The 26,523-nt window shown below is 43.7% G+C and overlaps 1 protein-coding gene across 2 annotated transcripts in view; it reads right to left on the reverse strand.

Moving 5' to 3' along the window:
* The window catches only part of RPS6KC1 (ribosomal protein S6 kinase C1), a 503,192-nt gene that overhangs the window by 220,197 nt on the left and 256,472 nt on the right, over positions 1-26,523 (reverse strand). For both annotated transcript variants that reach the window (XR_013812996.1, XR_013812997.1), the window contains one exon: positions 18,703-18,825. The gene's annotated coding sequence lies outside the window, so the exon portion shown is untranslated. The remainder of the gene's footprint in view (positions 1-18,702; positions 18,826-26,523) is intronic.

Raw genomic sequence — 26,523 nt, forward strand, 5'->3', positions numbered from 1 at the left:
TTCCCAGTTTGGCTTCCTAATTTGATGTGAAATAAGTTTCTGGAAAATGCAAACATCCTCATATCCAAAGGTAAGCATATATGTATATTTCAAAGCCAAATAAAAATGCCTTTTGGATTATCTGCCATTTTCGATTACTTATGATACAGTTCCCCTCATTTACTGCCCATGATCAAGAGTTAACATTACACTTCAAAAAACAAGTGAATGGGAAAAGCGACTGAAGGCAGAGGCTTCCAAAATAGCCTGAAATTGAAGCAATTTGTCCATGTCTCATATGCTGGGCAAAAGGACTTTCACCTGTTAGAAGAACAAGGTAATCTAGTTTGAGGTCTTGAAAGAGAATAAGTAGAGTGTTCTCTTTCTTCATAATTGTTCACATTTAATGGCATTGCAAGGGCATGCTGGCTATTCCAACTGAAAGCAATTTAATGAAAATGTATGCATATTGTGGCATTGATATGTTAATGCTGGGAATGAAATGTAAACCTTTGGGGAAACAAATGCTAAAGAGGACACCAAGAAGCTTTGTTCTCCAACTCAAGGGAGTAGGGCTCCAGAAAAGAATAACCTGGAATAAATTCTCTCTGCCTGTAACCTACTGGCTGTGGGTGCAGGAAACACAGGTAGATGAAGATGGAGAGGTTGTCAGCTGGGATCTCTATGGTCTGAAACCATCACCAAAGCGGGCAGATCCCACCACCTGAATTTACCGCCCAGTCCTCAACCCCCATCTATGTCTTCATATGCCTAAAAACACGTAAATTTCAACTTTAGTCCTTCTTCCCTATGGACCCCAGCCAGACTGGTCACTCCACTTGGGTTGCAACTCACACATGTTGATCTATTGCTTCGAAAAACAATTTGCTCATACATTGTTCCACATCATTTCACCTGAGTATTTTTGTTGTTTGTTTGAAAATTCAGGTGCCTGGAATTTTTCCCTCGCATTTGGGAATTCAGGTATAAAGTCAATTTTCTATAATTGGTTGTGGCATTAGTCCCAGAAGGGGGACTATTAGATGGCATTTCCATCAGAGATGAACACTGACCAGCCATTTTGTTTAAACATTGCTTGGTCACTGAAATTCCAACTCAGTTGGTATAATTTGTATTGATTCCTCCCATATGTTTCTTCATCAATTCCAGTATCTTTGCTTCCTCCTCCTGTCCCTTTATCAGTAGGCTCTAGGCACAGGGACATCTGCCCGGAGGCGATCAATTCTGCTGCCAATATGGAATTTTGCACATAAACACACACATACACACAAATAAAAACAAAAGTTTAAAAGACACCAGTAAAAAATTAAAAATTTAAAAGATTTTGACTCATTTCCTTAAGAGTCTTGGGTATGCTTTCTATTAAATTTCTGGACTGGTTTCTTCTGGTCTGTAAACGGAATATGTGGTCATTTATTGTCATGGCTGATTGGTCATCATGTATGGAATCAATGTCAGAGGAAACCAGAGCTCCTAACACAGGCCCTCCTTACATTCTGTCTCTACCCCAAAATCTCAGGAGGGAGGATCTTAAACAGGGATCCAGAACAATGTTGCTGATGATAATGACCCCTAACGGAGACATAGGCCTTACCTAGAGCAGGCTCAAAGAGCCTCAGAGCATTCTGAGAAGCTGACTGTGACTTTCACCTCTATTCGTTTTTCCACATGAAGAAGCAAGAAATGTGCACAGCTACAGGAACAATAGATCCAATGGGCTTGTCGCCCCCTTCCCTTTCCTGTTCTCTGGCACCACCTCAGTGAGGGCTGCTAGGCCTTTGGCGACCCCTGGACTGACAGTCCTCCATTCCTGGCCACACCTGGAGCTCTCAGCATGCACCTGCTGGGCCAGATCTTGCCGCCAGGCCGTGTGCTTTGAGGGGAGAGACAGAGTCTCCTTCAGTTTTCATTCCCACAGCTACCAAAACAGCATCAAAAATACTTTTCAATAAATATTGATCCCTCTTAAGCCCTTAACTTTTAAAGGACCATGTCTTTGTTACCTATTTTGTGAGATATCTCAATGTAGCACTAAATAAAAACTATTAAAAAGAATCCATGAACACTGCCTCTAGGCCAGTAAGTGGGAAGTCAGTCAGCATTTGAGTTAAGTGGAGACTGGGGGTAGGGGTGGGGGTGAAAAAGCAAAGAGAATAAAGAAATCCATCCAATCTTCCCCACTTCAACTCACCTAAGCCCCCGACCATCAGGAAAAGCAAAGGTTTTTCTTCTTCTGAGAAGAGAGAAAGGTGGCCCCTAAGGTCTGATGTCAGTGTAGGCAGTGGTGGGGTGAGGATGGTGGAAGGAGGGGTAAGGATTAAACCTTGGGAACTATTTGCCCCTCAAAGTTGTGCCAAATTGAGGAAAGAAGTCCAGGCCTCTGTGCCCTCATTGGCCAGGCAATGATTGTGAGCTGCACTGGGGCCCCTAGCAGGGTTGTGACTTTGGTGAGCAGCTAGCTCCTTTTGGCTGAAGACAATGAGAGAAGGGCTGGGACCCATTAGTAGTCAACATTTCCTGCCCCGAGAATGAATGTCCTGGTCCTAAAGGAAGAATTATGTGGCACTGCAGGATATCCACTATAGCACCCCTCTACCCCAAAATATGCAGCCAGAAATTTAAACCCATTTCTAAAAAATCTTTGATTAAAGGATAATGTGGAAATAAACTCTTTAGAGATGAATAGCAAATGGAATACAATATACCAAAATCAGCGGCATGTACCCAAAATAAATTTAAGAAAATTTGTGGCCTTCATACATTTGATAGGCAATAAAATTGTTAATAATTAAATGAATTAAAATCAAGAAAGGTAAAAATAAACTAATTAGTTGATAATTAAACTAAGATGAACCCAGAAATTAATGAAAGATATTTTTAAAAGTATTGGTCAATAAAACTAAGAGCTAATTCTTTGAAAAGAGAAAAAATAATACACTGGGTGAATCTGATCAGGAAAAGAAGGAAAGCTACAAATAAAAAGATTATTTAAGTATGGCTTTCAAAAATATATTTTGATTGATTTCAGAGAGGAAGAGGGAGAAGAAGAAACATCAATGATGAGAAAGAATCATTGATTGGCTGCCTCCTACACATTCCTTACTGGGGATCAAGTCCACAACCCGGGCATGTGCCTTTGACCAGAATCAAACCCAGGACCCTTCAGTCTGCAGGCTGATGCTCTATCCACTGAGCCAAACTGGTTAGGGTAAGTATGGCTTTTTTTATTATAAGAAAATCATACATAGAATATTATGCCAATAAATTTGAAACAGATTAAAAATAATGACTTTATAGGAAACTATAAATTATAATAGTCTCAAGAAGAAATATAAACATCAATGAACCAATAATCTTTGGAAAATTTCTGCCATTCAAAGAACTACAGAAAATATCCAATTTATACCAAATGCTGCATAGCATGGAAAATGATTTTATAAAGCTAGAATAGTGCTCATACCAAAAATGCACAAATCCAACCCAAGAAAATAAAACTCTAAGCCAATATCACCTGTGAACAGACGTGTAAAAGTCCTAAATAAATGCTTATCAATAGCATATTAAAAATAATCATAATCAAGATAATTTTATCCTATAAATATACAAAAGGCTCAAGCTTTAAATATCTATTAATGTTACCTATTGCAATAACATATTGAATGAAAAGTCAATATAATTATTTCAATAGATGTCCCTCAAAAATCAATACCCATTTATAACGCTGATTATTTATGTTATCGATGACTACAATGTCCTACGGTGGCTTAAATGCTTCACAAGGACCACCACAATCTAGCCCCCTGTTCTCTCTCTGACTTCATCTAGTCTAGCTCACTAGATGGAGGAAACAGCATTAATGGTCACCATAGTGACTGAAATCGAAGGAGCAGAAATTCAAAGAGGAAGACGCTGTGGAAAAAAAGAAGCCATGAAGAGCTTAAGTGAAAAGATATGCATAGGGAAAAAATTAGTACATACAGGGTTCCGTATATCCACTGGGGGGATTGGAGTGTAATGTATCACCCAGAGATAACCGGGAACTACTGTATTCCAAAAGGGATTAACCGGGCTCCTAGTTAACCTGAACCACAACTAGAGACTCAGTCATTAGGCTGAACTCTGACGAGATGGTTGGTCGCAGAACCATGTAGCATCAGTCAGCCACACATAACCAGTGAAGTGCAAAAATGACAAGGTGAAAGGCAGACTCTCTGTGCTCAGTATGAGAGGATGCCCGGGAAGCCCCAAATGAGTTAACAAATGGAGGCAGGAGATCCCTGGAAGGGGTTCATCAGCTCCGAGTGCCTGTGGGCTTCCCTGGAAGCCCAGCAGTCAAAGCAAATCAGAGGAACCCACCGGTCTGGGTCTGCAATCCCCAGAGCACAGGTCGGCCAGCTGGTGCAAGGTCCTGCGTTGCCAAGGGTGGTGGAGGGCTGGAGGTTTCTCACTCAGAGCTCAGGGCTCCAGGAGGCAAGGCTTGGATCAAAAACACAGCTGGAAGGGACAGGACAGCCACATCAAAGAATCTTGGGGCTGGATCAGACCTTGACCTTGGGAAATCATTTTAACTCTCCCCCTGCGGCCCTCACAGACTAGACAACCTCCCCACCCCCTTTTATTATAATTACTATTATTTTAAAGGAAACATTCTACACCTCTATCAGGAAGTTCTCCCTGAGCCTTAGCTCAAATTCTCCTTGGCCTTTTTTTTTTCTTTCTTTTCTATCCCTAGAGGAGTTAGAGCTGAAATGCAAGTTCCCAAAAATGTGCCAACAAACTTCATTGGGCTAAAAAGAGATTTGCACTGACGTTAAGAAACTATACACAGAATCTGTGTCCTTATAAAACAGTTAAGTTGTGGGGACAAGCGGTAGATAGAGAAGATACATTTTCATGTCACAATGGGGATTATTTTTAAATGGAATTATTTCATGATTCTTGAAGGTGAATTGTCATGGTATATTTTAGTGATTGTTTATAGAATAGCAACTGCTTCAGAGAAATGTTTAATAGTTAAATTGAAAGTTAAATTACCCATTGCCCGCTGGGGATCTGTAAATCATGAAAAGGCATAAATCCATAGGTTTAGCACTCCCTGCTCCACCGAGCTAGACGGTGAGTTTTATTGGGATCCTCACGTGGCCCAGGAGTCAGAATCAGAACACCCAAAGAAAGGTGATGAATGAAGATATGTTCAGGACAGACATCAGAATCAGAAACATCCAATTGCCAAACAGGTGGTATCATTATGCTTCCTGGAAGGTTTATCTAAAATGAAGCAAGACACAGCCAGGAGCTGGTACACAGGCAACAGGGTAGGGTCCATACTCCTCAACTGAACAGGAAGCCAGGCCTCCAGGCACAGGAGACGGAGGCAGAAGCTCAGCAAGAAGACATCCTTTCGGGGAGGCACACTGCCCGCCAAGGTTTGAGCACAAAACTAATTCCAAATGCCACGTCCTGGAAGGCATGGGGCGCCCAGTCTATATTCAGACTTGGTTCTCACTGGCTATGGATTTGCTGATGGCAGATGCTCACTGGGTCTGAAGCAGGTGGTAGCAGTTGTAAGGAACCCATTGTGAGATTTTATCAAGTTGCAAATAATCTCATAGACATAGATTGTCTGTTAGAGATTATTGTATTCAGTGCATTGTGGACTCTGGGCTGAGACCCATTTTGTAGGTGAAATAATGGCTCCCAACCCAGTTTTTAAGTTTTGTTGTGAAAGTAATGAAATGTAGTGGAGTCAGTGATTGGGGGGAGGGGAGGGGGAGGCATGGAACCAAATGCATTGCATTTAGTAAGGCTAGGCACTGTTTTATGGAAATTTATTTGGGGTGTGTGGGGGGGGGGGGAGGAGGCAGAGACAGAAACAGACAGAGAGAGATAATGTGATATAAAAATAGTAATTTTCACTATGGGTCACAGTTGAAAAAGAAGTATAAAGTCACTGAACAACTCAACCCCTCTTGCTTTACAGGCAAGTAAATTAAGGTCCAAGAAGGGGAAGAGACCACAAAAGGAACAGCCTAGTCCGAGTCCTTCTGCCATGCTCTCTGGATAAACAAAAATCCTCAGGACTCATGATAACTTTCTATGAATCCTCTTAATAGATATCACATAAAATTACATTCTTGTTGGGCACTTAAATTGTACTTATCTGCCCAAAGAACATGACTTTCTCAGAAAAACCTCAACTATTTGGTTGCTAACTATAGCCTATAACCTCTCAATATGTTACTAAAGCTACACCCTGCAACCTGCTTTGCCCATGAAAACAAAACAAAACACTAAACCTGCAATTTAGACATTTGGCCACGAGGTGCCAGGCCATAGAGACACATCCTGAACAACAAGGTTCCAACATTTCCTCTTTTGGTGAAACCATAAAATTTGATATCAAAACTTATAACTATAACACAGCTCCAACAAATATAGAATTATTTTTAAAGCCAAAAATAAAATATCCTGAGGTACAATTTAGCATCTTTCTCTATGATCCTTAACTGTAATTGTATCAGTTCACTCTGAATTTTAGATCAATCAAAAGGCCCCTGTGGTTGGTTTATTCTCAGCTCCTACATCTCCTTGGCACCAATGCCCCTCAGCTACTCAGCTCCAGGGAGGCTGACATAAAGCCATTTCTCTCTAGACTTCTAAGATCATTAAAGGAAAGAACTTAGTGTGTTCTTTTCAAACTCCCTGTTCTCAGTCTTGTTTTCACTTCACTAAACGGAGGGAACAGAGAGAGGAGGCTTCAGATGACATGAAGCCATAAATGCCAACCAGAGTCTTCCCCCCCAATACTTTATTAATATATTTTATTGATTTTTACAGAGAGGAAGGGAGAGGAAAGAGAGTTAGAAACATCGATAAGAGAGAAACATCCATCAGCTGCCTCCTGCACAACCCCCACTGGGGATTGATCCCGAAACCAAGGTACATGCCCCCGACCGGAATCGAACCCAGGACCCTTCAGTCCGCAGGCCAACACTCCATCCACTGAGCCAAACCTGTTAGGGCCCAATACTTTCTACTTTATCTTTTTTTTTATTCTCCCCCAAGCCTTCAGTTTTCCCTACTTGGACTTAGACTGAATGTATATCCTGTATTCGACCCCTTAATCAGTGACGTCCACTATCCAGTGTGATTCCTGGAACAATCCTGGTAGAAGGTAGAGAAGGTAGCCCATCCCCAGTTTATACTGCAGATGAGGAATTTAAGTTCAGAAAAGGAAATGACTTTCCAATGTCTCACCACTAAAGAAAGCGCACAGTCTGAGGCTGTGCCCGCAAGCGAGTGTTCTTTCTTCTGCTATAGCCAGGATTCGTGAGGAGACAATCTGCACAGTAGCTTGAACAAGGAAAGTCTAATGTAAGAATTCCTCATGGTAACAGGGAGTTGGCTAAAGGATACAGAGAACTCCGAATGCAGGGAAGACGGGCATAGGGAGCAGTCACTTCTTCCAGGGCCGAGGCAGAGCACCTAAAGAAGTAACTCCACCCCCAGGGGGAGGGGGAGACCTTGTTGGAGAGGATTGGCTGTGGCCCACTGGATGGTGGAGAGGTTGGGGTGCTGGGGCTAAAGGGCAGAAAACTCTGCAAGGGGCAGAGAGGACACCAGTGAGACTCCTGGGAAGTTGCCAACGGGGGTGCCAGGGAAACTCACCGGAGGGTGAGTACCACAGATGGCCTTCAAGTTGCTGACCACAGGGCAGGAGTAAGAAGGAGGAAGCACACCAGAACCAGGAAGAGAGGCCCCTGCCTGCTGCCGTGCCCTTTCAGCGCCCTCCTACTGGAGAGGGTAACACTGCACCAGCTGGCAAAGGAAAATGTTCCAGCATCCGTGGGCACGACTATCTTTCTCATAGGTGCGTAAGCTCCATCAGCTCCACGATGATTTCAATCACTGTGCCCCCAGCCCCTAACATAGTGCCTGGCTCGTAGGAGAGACTTAATAACTATCTGTTGAATACATGAACCAATTCATAAATGCCTCTCCTTTCCACCAGAGAGTAGAAATAAGTCAAAATACTGTATTCTACCCAGATGCTCTGAGTGGATGAAAATAAAAAGCTAGAAGAAATGACCCGGAGACAGAGGGTGGTAGGACAGCCAGCTCAGGGACTCCCTATGTGGGTCAATTCCGTCAGATTCTCCTACCCAAACTGACTTCCCTTCCACCCCAGAATGTCACTGGGGTACAAGCCCCACCCCCAGTCCATGGGCATATTGGAAATGCTAAAGCTATTCACCCAAGCAGAGCGGAAACGGCCAGGTAAATCTGTCCTGAGCAAATCGTACAAGGCGTTGCAAAGCCGAGTAGAAATGAATATTGGATTAGCCCTCCACTCATGCGGATAATTGAGAGTTAGTCCAGTTTGAGGTCTGTTTGCTTGTGTACTTTTAAATCCTGGCCATGGGATCTGGCCAGCCTGGGAGGAGAGAGAGGCCAGTGAGACAGGGCAGGGCAGAGCAGGTCCTGTAGGGAAGAGAGTAGGACCATGCTGGCCACCGAGTGGCCCGCTGGGATCTACTGGGCCGGGGACCCATGAGGGACCCACTCTGCACTAAGTTCTTTCATTGTTTCTCTCAACTCAAGAGAAAAAATACTGAGAAAGGATCCACAGCCGTTCTGTCTGGGTGCTAGGAGCTCACGCCAAGAAGCAATAAGAATTTTAATAACAAGTACCTTGTTTTCAGAAAATAGAAGGGGGAAAAAGTAACCCACACACCCACAGATGCCAAGTCACAAATTTTAATTAGAAAGATAAGAATTGGGGAATGAGATTGGGTTGATGGTTCCTTTTTTTTGTTTTTCCTAGTTATGAGCTCAGGGGAAAAGAGTGAGAGAAATAATTTAAGCACAGAATTAACATCTTCTAATAATCTTAGACAAAACCCGACTCTGTTTGCTTTGGTTTGTAAATTAGCTCATGATTAAAGTGTCTCTTCAGCCACGTGCCATTGTCTTCCCAGGCCTGCTCGCTGAACGCACCCCGACCCGAATGCCCTTGTAGCACAAGTACAAGATTCGAGAGCGTGAGGGAACAATTATTATAAAGCGAAGTACTTGCAGTTTTGCTGCAAAAATCAATGAACTTTTCAAGTGATTTTTATCATATGTTGCAGCTGTTCTGTTAACGCTTTTGAGTGGTTAGCGCACCGTCAGCCCTGGTGATTTTAAAGAGCCTCATTCCTCTCCAGGCCTCCCCCTCTCTTTGAGGGGCAGCTGGCACCCCCCTGGCTGAGAGGCAGGCTGCCAGAGAGGGGATGCGAGGCGCCGGGCCAGTAAAGGACAGCGGTCCATTCTAGGCCTGGGTTCCAGGCATGGGTTCTCGCCCTACCTCAGTTTTACCTGGCCCCCTGAGAGACAAACTCCAGGAAATCCCATCTTGCATCTTGGAACATCACCAGCTAATGGGGATCTAAGAAGAAGCTGCTTGGGCACTGAGCAGAACCAATTAGTAGTTGTCAGGGACTAAATTATGTCCCCCCAAGATCCTTCTGTTGAAGCCTTAACTCCCAATGTGACTTGTATTTGAAGATAGATTTAACAAGGCAATTAAGGTTAAATAAGGTCTGAAGGGGGGGGGGGGGAACACTAATCCAATAGGAAGGTCCTTACAAGAAGAAAAAGTGACATCAGAAATCACGTGCACAAAGGCCATGAGGAGACACAGCCAGAAGGCAGCCACCTGCAAGCCAAGGAGGGGCCTCAGAGAAACCAACCCTGCAGACACCTTGATCTTGGACTTCCAGCCTCCAGAACTGTGAGGAATAAATGTCTGTTGCCTAAGCCACCCAGGCTGTGGTGATTTATTTATGGCAGCCCGAACAGACTAATACAGTAGTATTTTGAGATTTAGTGGGAAGAGACAAATCTTTCTCTAAGTGAGTATTGGGCTGGTGGGATGAAGCCAGAACCTAAAATGCGGGAAGCCAATTCCAGCATGTCATAATTGCAAGAGTTTCATCGAAAGGTTGATGGAACTTGGAGACTCAACAAGGGCTGAGTCACATGTTATTGCCTTTTGGGAATGGCTAAAGGCATTTCCCCAAACCTGAAAAGGATGATTGCTTGCTGCCAGACAGCTCATAGCATCTTAATCTACATGTTATTGCCTCCTGTTGGCCAAACACCTGAACAGCCGAGGGCAATTCCCCAATCTGACAATGGATTCTGTACCTAACCCTACCCTTTGATGTGTATATCTCCACCTTGCCTTAGGACAAATTGTGTTAATAAAAAGCAAGGGGTCCTGAGACAAGGAGAACTTCGTTTCTTCAGCCAAGCTCCTCTGTCCCCCCAAATGCCTTTCAAATTTATGGACTCTTATTTAATTTATGCACAGCCCCTTCTCCAGGTTTTCTGAACCCTTCTAGATGCCGGATCAAGACCCACCGGCGTTACTAAAACAACTCCACCAGAGACTGGCAGAGCAGAGGGAAAGGCCTCCATTTCCTGGCAGAAATTCTGGCCTGAAAGCTGATTTAAAAGTTTCAAGCCACACCAGAAAGATCCTTCGAGGAGAGCCTCACAGAAAGAGAAGATGACAAATTACAAAGGACATCTGTGATGAGTTATATAAGGAAACTGCTTCCAAAGTCATCCAATCACTAAGACTTGCCGAGTTGAGGCCACTGGGATTTCTATAGGGAGCCTTAGCCCAAAACACAGCGGCAGCAAGCCCTGGGGTCAGGGACAAAGAATCAATCCATGCACAGCCTTTGAAAGCTCAAGATGTTCTACAAAAGCTCTGAGTGAGGACAAGAAAAAATAGAGTTCCTTTGGGTCCAGGGATTTTTTTTTTTTCTTCCTTTTTTAAAACAGATTGCCTGTCTGCTCCAAGAGACGGAGACAGAAAAGTCATCTTCTCTGTGTGAAGGATCAGAGACAACCGTCAACATCCCAGGACTCTCGAGGATTCACATTGGGTCCCAGCAGCAGCAGGGCCGTGTGGGCCTGAGTGGGTGTCAGGCAGCACCGGCTCCCACAGGCCCGGGACAGTGCCCTGAAGTGAGCACAGTCCGGGTTATGAAGACCCTCCCAGGCCTGAGCCCTGCCTTTGGACACACAGCAACTTGTTTTTTGGGGGTTTGTTAATTTTTGGGTGGAGGGGAGTGATAAAATTAAAATTAAATCACATCTACAGTTCCCGGGGTTTGGAGCTAATTTCAGAAAATTCAAATGTGTCTGGGAATCGTCAGTTTTGTTACAAGCACAAATCCCCACCCCAGAGGCTCTGCTTGAGTAACCAGAGCGGCGCTTCCCACACTATCTGGGTAAAGGACCCGTTTTTCATTTATTTCCACTCTGTCACAGAGAGTTGTGTAAAATCCACTACAAATAAGTGCATAGAAAAAATAAATAAATAAAAAACAAATGCACACTACAATCCCGAATTTATTATTATTAAAATTCAATAGATGCAAAATGACTTTCCAATTGCTACGAAACTTCCTAAAGGCTTGCCGCACGATCTCGGTTCCTACCTTACGAGGACTGGTCATCAGCAGTCTGTGAACGGACAGGCGTCCGTCAGCAAAGCGTCCTCAGAGCTTCCTCTGGAGAGAGGCCCATTATCCACATGCCACCTACTCCATCCCCAGCCCCAGGATGCAGTGATTCAGGAGCGGGCCTTGCAGAGCCGTCCCCCCAAGTCTGTGCCAGCCAGTGCAGTAGCCACCAGCCACGTGTGGCCACTGAGCACTTGGAATGTGGCCAGTCCAAACGGACATAGGCTGGAAGTATAACACACGTGCCGGATTTTGAAGACTTGGTGTGGAAAAAAAGAACGTAAAATGTCTCATTGATAATTTTTACATTGATTACATTTTAAAACAGTGGTTCTCAACCTTTCTAATGCCGCGACCTTTTAATACAGTTCCACATGTTGTGGTGACCCCCAACCATAAAATTATTTTTGTTGCTACTTCATAACTGTAATTTTGCTACTGTTAATGAATCGTAATGTAAATATCTGTGTTTTCCGATGGTCTTAGGCGACCCTGCTAGCGGTTCTCAACCTGTGGGTCGCGACAACATGAGGAACTGTATTAAAGGGTCGCAGCATTAGAAAGGTTGAGAACCACTGTTTTAAAAGAATATTTTGGATATGAGTATGCTTTTTAAATATGGCTACTAGAAAAAAATTATCACAAATGAGGCTTCATTGGACAGCCAGGCTTATAAGGACTTTGTTTGCATTGGAACATTCATTTCCTCATACGTATTAAGCACCTGCTCTGAGCTACATGTAAACCTGACATCCACTTGCCCTCCATGAGCTTCCTGTCTGTCCACCCCCGTCTCTGAGTGCCCCAGCCCACATTCGGCTCTCACAGCCAACATCACCTCATCGGAGTAGCAAACACCTTGGAACAAAGCACAGGGCTTTCGCTGAGTCATCAGCAGACCCAAATAAGTGGAAAATAAAAATAACAGCTGTAGTTGCAACCCCAGGAATGACTAAATGCTTACCACATGCCAGGTTCTACATCATTTTACTTAAGCCTCCAGCTCTTCCATGAGAGCGAGTGATAGTCACTCTCCTGCATCAGTTTGGCTAAGTACTCAGCTACTTCATTAAACCCTAAGCTAGGTGTTGCTACGAAGGCATTTTATAGGCGTGATGAACATCCACAGTCAGTTGACTTCCGTGAAGAAGGTTATCCTGGATAATGTGGTGATCCTCGTCTAATCAGGTGAAGGCCTTAAAGGCAAAACCTGGGGTTTCCCAAAGGAGAAATTTTGTCTTAAGACTGCAGCATGATTCAACTCCTGCCCTTTTTTCAGCCTGCCGACCTGCCCTAAAGACTTGGTGCTTGCCAGCTCCCACAATTGTGTCAGCCAATTCCTTAAAATAAATCACATATGTGTACGATTTTATATATAGTACTGGCTCTATTTCTCCAGAGGACCCTGGCTGATATAAGGAGGCAGTTTTCTTCCATTTTATAGCTGAGATTAGTGAAATTACCAAATACCTCACAGCCAATATGTGGCAGAGCTAGGTTCAGGCACCCATCTCTGGGATCCAAATCCCATCTTTTCACCTGCTACGTTCACACATTCCCAGAGAGAGGGCAGTGGGGTGAGGGGCACTGGGAAGGCATAACACACTGAGGACGTCCCGCGGGATCCGCCCCGGCTGCCGTGGGACACAGTGCTGGTCACGGCTCCGGCTGGGCAGTCGCACTGCTCAGGAAGGTGTCTGCTACGCATCAGAGGACACCGTCGCTCTGCAGACTCAGCCTCAGTGCCCAGAACCAAAGCCAGTCAGAGAAGAACGGCCCCCGAAGGTGGCGGTAAGAAGCATCCCTGAAAGGCCCCATCCTTGCGCTCCTGGGGCAGGAGCATTAGTGCCCAGCACCTGACAGGAAGGAGGGCTTGGACACTGCACGTGCCCAGGAAGCCACTCATGATACAGAGGATGGTGATTACAAGTCCCACCACTGCATCGTGAACCAGACGGAGGCTGCTGGTGGGAGCTCGTGTGTGGCAGCTCCTCAGATGGGCCTGAGCTACAGTGCAAACGGTTTATCAGCACTTTGATCCTTGACTGTCCCGTGGACTTGTGTGTTCTAGAGAAATACTTGGTCCATATTTAAAAATTTCTATTCCCCCAACTGTCTAGTAAAGGGCAAGAGTCCTTTGGACCTAGTAGAGTTGTTGGCACATAGTAGGAGCTCAATAAATGTATGTTTAAGGATGGATCAACAGTGAATGAATGAATGAATGAAGAGGCTATCCAGTTGACAAATTTTATATACCACACAGGTAAGTATAAAAGGACCCCCACCCCCCAAGTATTTATGCCCAGGATCCATACACTTTCATTCAAATACCTCCCAGACAATAAAGTAGGGAGCAAAGGAAAACTAGGGGTGTGGGCAAAGGCCTGCCCGAATGCACAGAAGCAAGTCGGTCACTCACAGTTCCCTTGGCAGCCGTGGAGCCCTGTGAGGGGAAGACATGAGGAATGGTGGTGGCTGGAAGCCGGGTGGGAAGTCGCACAGGCCCTTCAAGCCCAGGCTCCGAAGTTTGGAATGATGCTCATTTCGGAGCACAATCCTTTCCAGAAGGCTCCAAGAGGCAGCAGGGTCTGGGAGATAAAGCTCGGCTTTGGAAGCAGAAGACCGGGACCGTGTGTGTGCCACCACCACCCACTCACCCTCTGCCCGCCAAGGTGGGAGGAAGCGTGGAGGCGGCAAGACCCAGCTTCCTCTCTGCATGGGCTTCTCAGCCTGGAAAATGGAGATAACACCTCCCATTAGGAAAGGCTTGGAGGGCTTTGTGCACCGTGAATGCGAAGGGCTCCCAGGCACTCGGAGCCAGAAACAGGCCCCTGCGCCGTCAGCCTGCAGCAAAATGCTGCCTTCTTTCCCGGTCAGCACCCTTCCAGGAGGAGGTGTGGGCCACAACTACGGGGGTGTGGCTTCCTCAGCAACTTCAGATGCCTGTTGGGCTGTGTTTCCCTTCCCAGCAAAGCCACGGGCTCGCCTGCTCCTCTCTCTCGGGAGCCTGACCCTCAGGAGGCTGGCAGCCAGGCTGGCCCCGCCGTGCTCTCCCACGCCCCAGTCCCCTGCCCTTGTTCCCGAGTTTCACCAGCGTTTCTCCCTGGACACTCCTCCCCTGTAATGATAAATAAGGCAAGAATGGCACACCCATCGAGAAAAGTAGACTGAAGTGGGTGAAATGTACCATGATGAGACTCAGGAGGATCAGTGAGGGCTCTGGTCCTCACAGCTCTGATGAGTTTATCCACAGTGTGTGTTTTTCATGCCTGTGTTCATTCCATTAACCCTCATGGACCACACATGCCCCAAGGGCAGGCACATGCCCACTCCTTCCCAGGATCAACTTTCCACTGACTGGCCCCACCCAACCACACAACAAGGCAGTAGTGTTGGGAGGGACAGCGGGCAGTAACCGTTTATAGACAGAGAAACGGTTCATCACTTGAGTGACCTTTTCTTCTCTAGGCCTCAGTTTCCTCATTAGTAAAATGGGGAGTTGCAATACCTAGATCTAGGGCCAATACACACAGCTGAGCCACTTTGAACATGGTATTTTCATTCGTTCATTCATTCATTCATTCATTCAAGAGTTATCACTGAGCATCTACCTGCCAGGCACTATTCCAGGCCCATGGAAAAACATCAGCTAATGAAGCCAAGGTAGTGGGTACCATCCTAACTAATGTCAGAGAGTCTCCCATGGGGAAACATGTCAGAACACTGTATACCATCTCAAGACCACGAGCCGCCCCCAGCCCAAAGAAGAGCAGGAAATGCCAAACTTTGCCGTTCTATCAGGGGCGGTTGCATGGGCAACAAGTAACTTTCCAAGAAGTTGTGATGTGGTTCCGACTTCCATAATGTCATTTTTACAGGTAGGTTAAAGACATTGTTAAGGACATATCTAACCCATTTAAGGTCTAACTTATTGACCTTAAATGTAGTATTTTTTTTTAATTCTAATTTTTCTTCGTGCTACTCACAGGGCATCAAAGCCTTGCTCCCTGTGGAATACAGCCCATCCTTTCTAGGACCAAAAACTACCGTCTTCACCCTTCAAGGGGTGTTGGTTCGTCTCAGAGGCGCAGAGTATATATTGCTCTATTCATTCAGCGAGCACATGCCTATCTGGACCTCGGGGACTTGCAGTGTGGAAAGGCGAAGACAAGCAGCCTCGTGGGGCTCTGGGACCCTGAGGGCAGGTGTCTGGCCCACACAGGAGGAGGAGTGGGCCAGGCAGAAAATGGCAGAAACATCTTTGCCAAACAAACTGAGCTGCAGTATGTGCTTAGAATTGTGCAAAAGCGGGAGAGGTGAAGAGCCACTGGGCTTCTAGTCATTCCATCAAGGGTTTTGGATCTGGCCCTTTGACATGTGTGGCTTTGGAGAATTCTCTTAATTTTCCAGAGCCTCGGTTTGCTTGTCAGGTGCTAATCCTTAACACACATCCTTCCCCTCAGTGTGTGTTCCACTAAACCCAACTCCCAACAACACATCAGCATTTTGCTGGCCATGGGGACCCACTACTTGGAGGCAGTGCTCACACCAATAAATACTTCTGAATTCCAGCAATAAGAACAGACAGCTCTATTAAGAGAATCAGTCATGAATCCTACTGTGATAGAGTAGTTTGTATCAACCCAATTGCTTGCCAGGGAGAATTATAAAACCGGGTGGGAGGGGGCGAGGGAGAGGGTAACAAAATACTTAGAAGCACCAGAGAGGAAATCAAGGTAATTAGAATTTGAGGGTCCAAAATCCTGGAGAAATTTGAAACACATGCTGAAGTGAGCGAGACTTTTCTCTGCTGCTCTTTCCTGTAAGAGCAGTTGCCAGTTTGCATCAGGGGGCTGAGTCCCAGGTGATCCCCCACTTTTATGTTGGGGATCCCGGGATACTAAGGCGGTTATGACCTAAGAAACCAAGATCTTGAAGAAGAGAGAACCTCAGCAAAATAAGCTTAAAATTCCATGCAACTTTTGCTCTTCAAGTATTTGCTGAATCATAAGCAACCCTGAATGGCAAGCTGGGAAATCAAGCAGAAAATAGCAGCTAAGTGGCTACAAATGTGTATGTGTTTTTTTAAAGTTAACTTTTACCCATTGTGTGGAGTGCAAAGACTAAAACTAGAATATGGGTCCACCAAGGAGGAGCAGCCTTGATTATGCACCAGCCTTCTGGCTAAGACACCAATAGCAGAAACCAGAATTTGAGCCATCCATATGGACAGAGCCCACATAGAACCAAAAACTGTCGTGAACAATCTTAATAATCATTGAATCAATGTGATCTGCCCTTAGCCCAATTGATGGCTAAGCCAATCCATCTTCTTTGAAGATAGATAACATCATCAAGTCCCTTAGAATTTTTCAAATACAATGTTCAGCATTTAGTTGAACGTTATGAAGCATGCAGGGAGGTAGGGCCAAAGATTAAAAATCTAGAGAAAAATACAGAACAAAAACACAGATGATCCAGATATCTGAATTATCAGACAACTTACAATCATTGTGATAAGTATGTTTTTAAAAAATGTATGACAAAATGGAAATGTAATCAGTGAATTACTATTAAAACAAATGTAATTTCTAATACCAAAAAAATGTAATTGCAGAAATCATGAACTAAAAATATGAATTTAACAGCAGATTAATACATCAGAAGCAAAGATTATTCAACTGGAAGACAGAGATGCAGAAAATAGAAAGACAGGCACACAGAAGGGAAAAATTATAAATAACCCATGGGCCAAGAAGAACTCAAAATGACAATCAGAAAACAGTTGGAAATGAAAGATAATAAAATACATTATCAAAACTTGTAAAATACAACTAAAGAGTCTTTAGAGGGAAACTTTAAATTTACAAACTAGAAAATAATGAAGGCTGACAATACCTTAGCATCCAGCAGCTCCAGAAGCTAAAAAAATAACAGCAAGTTAAACACAAAGTACAAAAAAGAAAATTTCAACAAATGGATTAATTTAAAAATACAACTTAGCAAAAGTGACACAAAGACAAACATCTAATAGCCTATATCTATTCATAAATTAAATTCATAATTGAAAGCTTACAATTATGAACTGTGAGAAAATTTTCAGTTAATTTTCCCAAACATTTAAGAAAGTAACACCAACCTTATACCGACATTTTCAAATTCATTAAATAAAACCAGCAACTCATAGACACAGAAAACAGTGCAGTGATTACCAGAGGAAAAGGGGGTGGAGAAATGGTAGGGAGAATAAATGGTAATGAAATAAGATTTGGGATGGGTAACACACCATAGAATATGCCCATGACGTATTATTGAACTGTACATTTGAAGCCTATATAATTTTATTAACCAATGTCACCTCAATAAATAAACAAACAAATAAAATCAGCATGGCCTTGATAGTAAAACCAGACAAGCCCATCATAAGAAAAAAAAAATGCAGGCCAATGTCTCTAGTAAATATAAACTCAAAAAATGTTTTAAAATTCTTACTCAGCAAAAACATAGGCAAACAGAATCCAGCAACATCTAAACAGGAAAATACATCGCAAGCAACTTATTTTAACCCAAGAATAAAAGGTTGATTTAGAATTTGAACATTAATGTCGTTTATCACATTGACAAAAAAATAAAAACTAAACATGTACTCATTTCAATAGATGCATTCCATAACATCCAACACCTATTCATTATTTCAAACATCATACTAGAAAGAAAAAAGTTTTTTAATCAACCAGGAAATAAAAAGGAAACTTCCTTAATATGAGAAAGGGTGTCTACCCCAAAATTCTATCATACATCATAATTAATGGTGAAATACTGAAAGTTTTTACCCTCAGATCAGAAACAAGATAAAAATATCTATTAACAACAGACTCCTGAACACTATAAAACTCCAAGAACAAAATATCAGAGACAATCTTTGTGACCAAAGATTTCTTAGGTACAACAACAAAAGTAGACATATAAAAGATCGGATAAATTTGGGCTTTGTGAAATTAAATCTGCTTTTGAAAGACAATGTTAGGAGAAGAAAAAGACAAGCCACGGGCTGAAAGAAAATATTGACTTAAGACCAAAATATCTTTTTCAAACTCTCAAAACTCAATAACACGAAAACAAACAATTTTAAAAATTGGCAAACAACTGAACAGACATTTCACCCGAGAAGACACAGGCATACCTGGGAGATGCCGCAGGATTGGTTCCAGAGGGCCGGAATAAAGCGAGTACTGTACCTCAATAAAGGGAGCTGAGATCTTCCTGCTGGTGGGGGCCTTGCCTTCCATTTTAAAAACTGCAACACCTATGAAGCACAAAAAAAAGCAGAGCACAATAAAATGAGGTATGCCTGCTTATGGGCGACAAGTAAGCACAAGAAAATGCTCCCTATCGTTAGTCATTAGGAAAATTCAAATTAAACCACAATGAGATACACGACACACCAACTAAAATGATTATAATGAAAAAGATAAGCAATACCAAGTGTTGGTGAGTACGTGGGAAAGCAACTGGAACGCTCCTAAATCGATGGTAGGAATGTAAAATGTTAAACCACTTTGGAAAACAGTTTTCAGTTTTTTAAAAAATGTAAACACACACCTACCATATGATCCAGGCATTCCACTCCTAGGTATTTCCCCAAGAGGAACTGAAGCATGTGGACATCAGCAGAATAGGCAGACGAGGAGGGCCACCTCACCCGACAAAACACCCGCACCATAGTCCCTGGAGCTTGTAAATGTGTTGCCTTATAAGGCAAAAGAGACTTCGCAGCAATTAAAGTTACTGACTTTCAGGTGGGGAAATGAGCCTGGATCATCCAGGTGCACTCAATCACGTGAGTTCTTAAAAGCAGAGAAGCTCCCTAGCTAGGGTCAAAGAGAGATGTGGCCATAGAAGGAAGGTCAGAGACAGGCTTTGAATATGGGGGGGGGGGGGGGGGGGGGGGAATGTAGTTTCTAGTAAATGGAAAAGACCAGAAAATGGATTCTTCTCTAATGTCTCTAAGAAGGAACCCAGCCGTGCTGACATGTTGATTTTAGCTCAGTGAGACTCATGTCAGACTTGTGACCTACATAACTATAAGACAATGAAACTATGTTGTTTGATGCCACTAGGTTTGAGATAATTTGTTATGGCAGCAATAGAAAACTAATACGGGCTCATAGAAGCTGTATTTATAATAGCGCCAAACTGAAAACAAAACAAATGTTCATCAAAAGATGAAGGGATAAATAAATTGCAGTATATGCATACAATAAAATATTAGCCAGCCATAAACAAAGAGTAAAATATTGATACACTCAACATGATAAATCTCCAAAATAATTATGCTGAAAGAAGCCAAGTCAAAAAAGGAAAGAAAAAAAAAGTACATGCTGTGTGGTTATTTTTATGTAAAATTCTAGAAAACACAAACTAATCTATAGTTATAAAAAACAGATCAGTGATTGCCTAAAGACGGGGAGAGGGGTGGGAGGGAGATATTGCCAAGGGGCACAAGGAAACTTTGGGGGGAGGGGTTAATAGATATGTTTATCTTGATTGTGGTGATGGTTTCACATTGTACATCTGTCAAAACTTATCCAATTGTATGTTTTAAATTGTGTAGTTTAGCCTGGCCAGCATGGCACAGTTGGTTGAGCATCACCCCATGCACCAGGAGGTTGCTGGTTCAATTCCCAGTCAGGGCACATGCCCAGGTTTCAGGCTTGATCCCTAGCAGGGGGCGTGCAGGAGGCAGCCAATCAATGTTTCTCTCTCATCCTCTCTCTGAAATCGATAAAAACATTTTTAAAAATAAAATAAAATGTGTAGTTTATTGTATGTCAATTACACCTCAGTAAAGCTGTTAAAAGGTAAGTAGCTAAATGACGCTAGTGGCTACTGCATTGGATAGTGAAGTTCTAGAAGATAAAATGGCATGATAGAATGGTATATATGTTGTACTTGAATTAAATATATGTATGCATATATATTGTACCTGAGTTTAAAAGTTTACTAAATATTATCATTTAAAAAAATTTTAAGGACATGAACGGCCTAAATCAAGGCCTCCATCAAGAAACAGGTGGGAGATATTCAACTGTAAGCACCCATCCTGACCAGCCAGCATCCTCCTGCTCTCCCCACCTGTCAGCTCTCCAGATCAGATTAAAAATGTCCTCACCAGAAGAAAGAAATAATTGCAGCCGCACAGTTTTTGACTTGAGATTTCCCTGTTTTTACACCTAATTTAACTGAAACATTCTCCTCCTCCTTCCCTTGCTCCCACCCCTCCCCATTTCCGCGTCCATTTCACTCAACTGAGACAGTGAAGAGCGGATTCAGGTAGAGTGCAGAGGCAATTACAAAATAGGTACTTGTGAAGGCATCGCTGCCATTTGCACCACTTGAAATATTATCCCTTATGAGTTTCCTCACTGAATTAGTGCCATTTAATGTGTGCATGTGGCCAAGGGGAAAATATAAAATTGATCAACGAGAACAAGAAAATTACTCCGGAGAATCTTTGTGGCTTTGTGAATTGTTGCTTGACATTGTGGTTTTACCACATATAATGGCATGATTTACAATTTACAACAGGGCTTGGGGGATGCAGATACAAACATTTTTACTTAAAATATCAGGAGCAGATGGGGGGAAAAATACAGACTGGACTTGGTCCAGATGCTGAAGATGTTGCACATATTCCGACTCCTACATGAAGGCATAAATAACACCATCGTTCCTCATCGTCCACAGAAATTCGAGAGTCCTCACCAAGGCAATCCAAACACTAGATAAATATGAAATAACTTCTGCATGTTGCATTACTTTGGAGTCTATGTGTTGCCGTCTGTGCTTCTGCTTGCTTTTTCTTATGGGGATGTCTGACGTCCTAGTTATTCACGATATTGCACACAAAATCATGAAACTGCACCAAAAAGACAAAATTCCAAAGGAGCTGGGAAGCTGAGAACTATCCCATTTTTAAGACCTGTCCCAATATGCAATTCTGCCCAGCTATACATGTCATGTTGAACATGAGCAATGTCACCTTTCAGGCTGATAAATAAGAACTTGGTCGGCTACAAAGACACCCAGACCTGGATCCTAGTATCAGAGCTTCCTCCAAGAAGCTCTGTGACATTTGACAGGATTCAAACCTGATCAAAGTCTTGATTTCGGCCAACCCGACTCTAAATAGCATTCGCCCTTCCTCTAAGATCTCTACCTTCCCCCACCCCTCTCATTGGCCTCAAAGTCATTATTTTCATTTTGAAAGCTTCAACATTCTAGTTCCTGTTGAATTCCAATTTCAGCAGCAGATGGCAATGGTTATAAAAGCAATAAAGAAATTAAGTAAGCAACAGAGATGTTAACCAAGAGACGAAAGCAAGATTTGCCAGAGATAAACTGCAACATAATCTACTTATAATCAATAGAAAGTTGGCTGTATTTCTAATTATCTGGGTATTAGCATGAAGCTCACGTCCTCTGAGGAAAGACCTAGAGGAAATGGGAGAGAGTGCGATGGGAGGAACTGTGGTTGGAGGTAGGGAAGAACTTCCTGAGAGTTGTTCAAACTGGAACTCATTACAGAGTTCACACATAGACCCTGTTTTATTGGGCCTAACCTGTCTGTTCCGTTTTTCCCAAGTCAATGCTGATGGGGAAGAGGTGGTAATCAAATTTTCCAAAGAATTATAATTATTTTCAAGGTCATGTGACGTTTTTAAATGAAACTGGAGGGAGGGAAGATATGAACAATTCATATTCAAAACAATTCATAGGGGTCTCCACTCTAAAAAGGTTAGGAGTCCAAGCATCATGGAACCTCCTTCCCTGCGGGAGTCCTTTGAGAAAAGACCCCCTTATCTGCCTCCGGAGAATAAGTCACTATGATTGGAGGCAAGTGAAAAATTAAAGTGATTGCTAAACAGGTGAATCTTATTTGGGGCTAAAATGAGAGTATGTCCCTGTCAGCACATTTCACAGGTTCCAGACTCTCTCAGAACGTGGTTTGTGAGGAGGTAGCCTACATGAGGCTTCTGAGAATCTGGGCAGACAATCTCTTTCCTGCTCTTCTGCATGTCAATTACACCTCAGTAAAGCTGTTAAAAGGTAAGTAGCTAAATGAAACTAGTGGCTGCTGCATGGGATAGGTATCACGGCCTGAGTGATACACAAGTCACTTCTCACCTGGACTCAGGGCCCTGCAGAGGCTGCAGCAAACAGGGACTTCTCACAGGAGGAACCCTGACCGGGTAGCTCGGATTATGATGGAACGGAGGCTGGTACCACAACTGTGAAGATCATAAACTCAAGCCCACCGCACAGAGCATGTCTTCCCTCACCTCTGTCCCTGGATGTGGCTTGAGGCATTCAGACAGCTTAGCATCCCAGACTTTCAGGGAAGACGAAGAAAGCTGTGATGGATGCTCAGGTGAACCTTGCCAAAGAAAAATTAATAAGTTGTAGCGGATCCCAAGGTAAAGTAGTTTTAGCAGACGTCATAGCTAACGTCAAAACATCTGGAAAAGCATGCTCTTGACACCAGAACGATTTCATAACTGTTTTCATTCCTATGTAACTTAGACAAACTACCTGACATAACTGGTCTCTGTTTCTACCAGAACCTTTTCCCACCAACTATTTAGATATTGTACAAAAAAGATTTAAGAGAAATAAATATTTGCAGGAGTAAGAGCAAAGGGAAAAAATGTGATTATAAACAGCAAAATAATAAAAGTTCAGTGGCATTCACAAAATATAAGACATCTAGTCCAATTTGCCGATAGAGATAGGCTTAAAATTTGGCCTTTGAGCTTCTAAACAGCCAACCTGGAAGGAATTTTTAGAAGATCTTTATAAATGAGACTCTATATGATCCAATAACAGGATCTTCCACAGAATTCCTAAACCCTAAGAGACACATGTGGTAGTGAAGGTACCCAGTTCCCCTACAGCAGTGGTTCTCAACCTTTCTAATGCCGTGATCCTTTAATACAGTTCCTCATGTTGTGGTGACTCCCAACCATAAAATTATTTTCGTTGCTACTTCATAACTGTAATTCTGCTACTGTTATGAATCGTAATGTAAATATCTGTGTTTTCCGATGGTCTTAGGCGACCCTGCTAGCGGTTCTCAACCTGTGGGTCGCCCACAGGTTGAGAACCGCTGCTGTAGAGCCTAAAATTACAGTTATGAAGTAGCAACGAAAATAATTTTATGGTTGGGGATCACCACAACATGAGGAACTGTATTAAAGGGTCGCGGCATTAGAAGGTTGAGAACTACTGCCCTACAGACAGAATAGGAAAGCTATCACAGATCAACCCACCTCTTTCAATGAGATATTGGGACGTTAAAAAGAACTGGTGGTGTCCTAGCCAGTTTGGCTCAGTGGATAGAGCGTCCGCCTGCAGGCTAAAGGCTCCCTGGCTCTCATATCAGTGTTTCTCTCTGTGTGTCTCTCCACCTCAGAGAGAGAGAGAGAGAGAGAGAGAGAGAGAGAGAGAGAGAGAGAGAGAGAGGAAGAACTGGTGGTGAGAAATGAAGTAGTCTGATTGAGGTGGGCTAATGAATGAATATTAAGCCTCCACCATGAAGCACCCGGGCAAGCTCCATGGGTTATTTGGCAAGACCAAGATGAATCCAGAGACTTTGTCTCTTACTTGTGTAAAGGAGATAAACTTATCTTTCATTTACCACTCTAAGTTACATTACGCAGGTACCATGCCCAATATAAACATTATCTATAGGCCTCTCACCATGTTTTTCTGGGGGATAGAATGAATATGTAAATTTCTGTTCTCAACCTAACACTTCAATATTAACAATCAGTGAGTCTTTAAAATCATATCGCATTTAAACTTTGGCTACAAAAAAGTACACAAAAGCAAAATTCATCACTGTGTTAGCCTTAAAAGATTCCATTTTGTTATGCTAACCTCCTATTTAAATAGCAGCAGCCATGGGCTAAATTAACCAACTGTTAGATGGTAAAGCCTGGTATCGCACAAGCACATTTCACTGACTTGAGATAGACATTAAGTCATTAGACATTATTAGCCATGTGTGTCCAGTTGGTCTCAGAATTTTTAGCTGGAACCTTTTGTTCAAATAAAATCGACATAGAAGGGTATACAAAAAACAGCCGAGCTTCTCTAGTTGACGGGTTACGGGAGCCAACAACTCACTCCAGTTGGCACCAAAATCGGCCCCACCTGCCCTCCCAAACATAGACACATGCCAACCACCCCGTCCCTGAGGACATGAGCTGGCCAGCCTCCTCTCCCAGGTTCCAGAGGAGGAGGGAAGGGGGCGTCCTGGGACCCTCCCAAGGTCACACAATCCTCAGACCATCGGCAAGGCCTGCGCTGAACAAAAGAGCATTTAGAACATGATACCAGGTGAACGTGAGCCAGGAGAAATCGTGACAGGTCAGAGCGGTCACTGCGCTGGTCAGAGCACACAGACTGGCAGCTCCAGGGCCCCTTCCTGATGTCCTTGTCCCCAGGCAAGTGCCCGCGGGGGCGAGGATGGGCCCCAAAGGGAGCCTCTTCCCCCACGAGGGGAAAGTGAGGAACCCAACCCAGAAGAAGAAAAGGAAAAAAAAAAAATGAGCCCGGCCGGCTTGGCTCAGTGGTTGAGCGTTGACCTATGAACCAGGAGGTCACAGTTTATGAGTCCTGGTCAGGGCACATGCCCGGGTTGCGGGCTCGATCCCCAGTATGGGGCGTGCAGGAGGCAGCTGATCCATGATTCTCTCTCATCATTGATGTTTCTATCTATCTCTCCTTTTCCCTTCCTCTCTGAAATCTATAACAAATATAATGGGGGGAAAAGAATGAGTGAAACCCTGCTCTGATCTTGGAGGAATCTTGATTGCCTTTTGAGGGCACCTGCCAAGCCAGGTGGCATTGCTCCCTCAACCCAAGCGTCTCCTACAGAGGCCACAGGGAGCCTCCTCCTCACCTTCCCATGGTCACCATCCTTCAGCATCCGCCACAGCCACCACCGCAGCAGCAGCAGCAGCAGCAGGCCGGCAATCCTGAACAGACCCCCAAACCTCCAACTAATTAAAGACAGATAATGAAGCACATTCAGGCGGGGGAAGGTTGGCAAAGCCCCACTGCATTGTGTGACCACCTTGGCACCGAAATGGTTAGAGACCATCTCCCTCCACGTCGCCTCCTCTCATTGTGGTGGAGGGCTCTTGAGAACGTTATTAGCTGGGTGCGCGCCTTGCCGTTTTTCCACACGAGGCAGATGGGTAATTACGAAGCTAATAGTCTGATTGAGAGAAATCAGATGCAGTGGTTTGCCCAATTAGATGATACATTAGCTTCCTTCTTTGTAAGCAGCTAATGTGTGAAGCAAAGTGGTATTTGCGAGGGTCAGAATCCTTAAACAAGTGCCGAGTTGCAGATTATTGTAGCTCTCTTTTTTTTTCTAATGGAGGAAAAGTGCTAAGTCTTCATTACTAAAAGCATAGAAAATGCAAATCAGCTTCTGAAACAAAAGAGAGAAGGGACAGGCGAGAATATTTGGTGTCCGATGTGTCAACCTACAACATCAATTACATTGAAATGCAATGCATGGCAGCCTAATCAAGGATAGTATAATTGTAATAATTGCGTGCTTTTGTTGGAGAGCTGCTGCTATTGTTATTTGTCAACCATTTGTTCCTCTCTATTGTTAAGGGGGGGAAAGATTTTTTTTTTTTAATGTAACAGAGATTGTGTAGGTAATGGGTGAACGGGCGGCTGTCCGCAGAATGCCTATGAGGGGTCTTGCTTCCCTGCTACACGGCGGCTCCTCCGTGGCCCTGGCGAGTTGCTGGGACAGCAAGGGACAAAGTGGATGGCCATGCCAAGGTAGGCTTCCGTGTCTGTTCATGTCCCCGGTGTCATGGGGCAGAGGCAAGCCGAGGGACAGGCCTAAAAAGGCAGGGAAGAGAGCCACGCCAATGGAAAATGCCTCACCCCACCTCTCCCTCCTTGTTAGCAGATA

Source organism: Cnephaeus nilssonii (genome assembly GCF_951640355.1).
Source record: "Cnephaeus nilssonii genome assembly, chromosome: 21".
NCBI classification, from domain to species: domain Eukaryota; kingdom Metazoa; phylum Chordata; class Mammalia; order Chiroptera; family Vespertilionidae; genus Cnephaeus; species Cnephaeus nilssonii.